A 4,622-nucleotide genomic window follows, 5' to 3' on the forward strand; every position below is an offset into this window, starting at 1 on the left:
GATAACCCAGGATTATCTGCCCATTGGAAGGTGTGCTCATACGTTACCTTAATTCTCTCTGCTGCCTGAATTCCCTCTGGCTGTGTAAGGTGATAAACTCACAGGTTCTAGGGTTAAGAGGGGTCGTCACACCTACCACACAGGTTCACAGCAAAATAAGAAAAATGGTGGCATAATGATCTTCTCATGGAGCTAATTTGTTTTCAAAATTTTAATTCTGAAAGTATGACTTCTCAGTTTGGGGGCAGAGGTGTTAAATAGTAAGAAATGCCCTTTTGAGGAAATAAAAAAAAAGAAAAGTGGGCAAACTGTAGTGTTCCTAGTCTGTGAAATTCCAACCTGTGGGAAATGAGGCTTTGGAGCAAATTGTCCCATTGTGTGTTCCCCCAGAGTCTCACCCGAGCAGCTGCCAGACACTGACAACCTCAGGGTTCGGGGATCGTGTAGGGTAGGGGTTCTTGACCTGGTGAGCATCATGGAGATGGGACAGTTGCTTACCACCCCACTCAGATCAGCTCCCTGGTCAGTAAGCACATTGGGCTGAGGAGTGGGAGCCAGTCGTGGGAGCCAGTCGTGGGAGCAGTCGTGAGATAGCTACAGGAGGCAAGCTGATGTAACATGAGTCACCATCCTTCACTGACAAGTGAGACGAGGGCAATGTGCATTTAGAAGGCTTGAGAAAGAGGGATGCAAATACACAGTGGCTTGTGTGAGGCTGATGGATTTCCGTGGATGGAATTAGAGGGCTGTGTGGTCTTTGACCAATCACTCAACCTCTCTGAACCTGTTTCCTTGTCATCACTAAAATAAAAAACGCAGCACCTTCCTCCAGGGTCTTATGAGGACTACATGAGATCCTTCATGAGAAGAACTTTGTGTGGTCCACACACATATACTGTATTTTAAATAAACAAAGACCAGTTTTAACCTTACCCTATGGAGACTACATGCCACATTGTTGAGGGTTAAAAATTACATTAATCTTCAATATAGTCTGCTTCTTGGTTTTGCCATTGATATTGTTTTTAGAGGAACAAGTTAAACCAGAAGCAACTTTAAATAGCTTCTAAGCCTGCATTTCAGTTTTAAGATGTTGATAGAAAAATTCACTCAAAAGATGGGACAAAATCCAGCCATTGACAAACAGATTAATTTAGTTCAAAAGTTGTGTGTTTATAATACTTTGAAAATGTCTAATGGTCTGTTAGTTTCATGAGTAAGGATTTGCCTACTGGTGAGGTCTTTTTAAGTATCAGCAGATGATTTAAAAGATAGAAAGAAAGGAAGGAAGGAAGGGAGAAGAAGGAAAAAAGTTTTGGTTCTGGTTGATTGGTTTGAAAAGTCATATGAATTGCTTTTTTATAGGTTGTAAAATTACTACATAGATATTGATGGATATATAAAGAAATAGACAAAAAAAATCTTTTTCCACTGCCCAGAAGTAAACACCACTATTTTTTTTTTTTTTTGCATTTCCTCCTGCTGTTTCATTTTTAACCAGCAAAAACAAAGCAATTTTCATACTGTGCTGGTATCCTGCAGACACCTACCAAAGTAGACAATGAACTTTAGTTAACATCAGAAGTCGTTTTAGGGCTTTTTAAACATATATATATATATATATATATATATATATATATATATATATGTTAAAAACATATATGTATATGTATATATTGGAAGATATATATATATCTTCCAATATCTCTCATTGTCCAGCAATATCTGCTTTGACTTCATCCATATTTTCCATTTTTTTTTCTTTCTTTTAGAAATTCCTAGAAACTTCCAGTCCTCTCTACCTCACTGCTCTAAAAGAATACAGCTTTCAGAACCACACTGGGATTCATTCTTGGCCACAGAGGCTGAGGAGCCCAAGGACACGGAAGGTAGGGAGAGAAGGGGAATGTGAGTCCGGTTTCACATGCTGTGCACTTAGGTGTTTACATCATGGCCCCTGTGGTAAGATGGTGGTTGGGTCCCAGCCTTTGTACCAACAACTTCCACTCACCCTCTTGATCTGCTGGGGCTGGAATGCTACACAATTTTACCAAACTCTCTTGCACCCGAGCTTTTGCACACGAGTTTGAGTCAGCCACTCAGATACATTTGTGACAGGCTTAGAAGGTGGGAGTGAAGTGGGGCCAGCATCTGTGGTACCCCAGTGAGCTTGTGGACATCCGGAGGCCCAGGGCCTTCCACTTAGCTGGGAATGGATGACTTTAAGCAGGAGTGTTTTCTGGGGCCTGCAGTGGTGGTGGCGGTTTCTTGACGTACCAGAAGAGGCGGCAGCTCCCTGGTGGCTCAGTCCGGCAGGGTGGTTTGGGACTCATCCCTGAAAGCTGAGCCTACAGGTAGCTTTTCAGCCCACTCACTGATTCTGTTAGCCATTTTGCTAAATTAAGCCCGACTCACTGGGACTAGCTTGAGTGGCTTCTATTCTCTGCCACCGAGCCCCCAAGGATACTGTTGTTGTATTAGGTCTACCTTGAGCCTCTGCTGCGAGTCTGCATTGTACGAGGCAAGACGAGGTCCCTCAGAGAGGTTATTTTGATGGCTTTCGATGTGGTGAACTAACCCTAGGTTAATCCTCTCAATAGTCCATGAGCTGTGAACCAGTATTCCTCCTATCATCCAGAAGAGGAAACCGAGTCACAGATAGATTCCATTATTTACCTGGGGGAAAAAGGCAAAGCAAGTTCTGTCCCCGAGCAGTGTGGCTGCAGGACAGACGGTCTTCATGCGACCCAGCCTCTCATATGCCTACAGTCTAGACAGTTTGATGGTTGGTCTAATGTGTCTGCTCTTTTGCAAGGACTAAAACCAAGCACCATAAGGTACACAATTAAGAGGTGGACTGTTTTTTTGACTCTTTGACTTTGTTCGTCTTAATTTGTGGGTTTATAAATCAGACCTGAGAGATTTTCAAATCTGAACTCAAACAAGAGACCACAGAGATCTCACTCCTACTATGTTTTTCCCACGTGGGGTATTCAGACTCGCTTTCCCACCCTCCCCTAAAACCCTCCCTCAGCAGAAGATATTCCATAAGAAGCCTGTTTAGCTCTTAAAAAACTGATTTCTTATGTCCTGCATTTGAAGTCTGGACTATTAACCAAGTTAATAACATATTTTCAGTCTGTTCCTAAAGAGGGCTGGGAGTATGAATCACACACACTATATGGGTCTTGCTTTCTTTGTAGGGAAAATTAGCAGGGAAAATTGCTTTTCTCGTCACTCCTCCACAGAAATAATTTATCACTGTTTGAGGAGTTGTATATTCTGTGTTTGCTTGCTTTGGAATTGCAACAGACACTCTGAGTTCTGCAAAATTCCATTTATTTTCTGCATGGAATGCAGCTCAATGCACCCACGTCTTCCATACACCAGTCACAGCCCCATTAATAACACAGTCCTTGGACCCCACTCATACCCAGAGCCTCGCCACTGCTGATGTCAAGTAGCTTGAGCTCCCAATTTCACTGAACCCGTCTAAGGCCTTCCCCTCCACCCCTGTTCAGCTCCACCCAGCACAGAAAGGGCAATGCTAACTTGACGGAATTAAAAAATGCTAAAAGAATATGGGCCTGGGTTCGGCACTCACTTCGGATTCACCCTGTGAATCCTCCACAAACCAGGTCAGTCCCAGAAGCCCACGCTACCTTAGCCAGGGAGGGGCCAATGGCGCCATTAAAAACTCCTGGCAGCCATTCCCTCAGACAATGTAAATGCAAAACTGGTGCTTGCGTTTATTTAAAGTTATTGGCTTGGGACTCATTCCTGGTAGACAAAGATTATCTTGTTTACAGCAGCATCCAGATGATGGACAAGGCTCTGTATAACATAAATCAAACTCTGTGGGGGTGGGGGGCACGCGTTAGCGTAAACAACTTCCTTCAAGCAAAACACATCCCGCCAAGGCTCGATGGAATTCATTTATTCCACAGCTTCAAGTTGACTTGTTCCAACATTAAACAGCTACAAAAGCTGAGGGATAAGAACTGGTGTTCAAGGCATATGAGCCAGTCCTTTTAACTTCTAATTATTATTATTATTATTATTATTATTTTGCAGAGGGTGTTTTTGGCTTTGTCAGGCAGTAATGTTCTTTTCTTGGCAAATGCTGTCATTCCTGTCACTTCACAGGACTATGTAGCTGTGAGCTGGGCTTCCATATAGAAGGCAGGAAGGGGTGGGGCGGGGGACCCCCTGAAGGGCTACCATTGTCTTCTGGAAAGCATTCTGCCTGGGGAGAAGTCTAGACTTGGGAACCTTGGTGGATTTAAGGATAGAGACACAGATATCTGGCTTTCAGGGTAAATGCGAAGAGGGTGGTGATGAGCTCTGCCTGCTCTGGGAGTGAGAGTGCCTTGCTTGGCATTGGTGATAAGGCCTTGCTGAGACTTATTCCCACGAGTGGCTGCAGAGCCTTGGAGGGAAGGCTCACCTAAGCAAAGACAGAATCCAGCAGACGAGCCAGCACCATAGGGCGACTCCAGGCCCTGCTTGATGACGTAGCAGCAGAGGCCCCTCAGCAGGAGAGGAGGTGGCTGGGGAACACAGCAACCCCTGAAGGGGGTGTGGCAGGAAGGAAGAGCAGCAGTCATTATGGTCACACGGGG

This window comes from Mustela erminea, chromosome 12 (genome assembly GCF_009829155.1).
Source record: "Mustela erminea isolate mMusErm1 chromosome 12, mMusErm1.Pri, whole genome shotgun sequence".
NCBI classification, from domain to species: domain Eukaryota; kingdom Metazoa; phylum Chordata; class Mammalia; order Carnivora; family Mustelidae; genus Mustela; species Mustela erminea.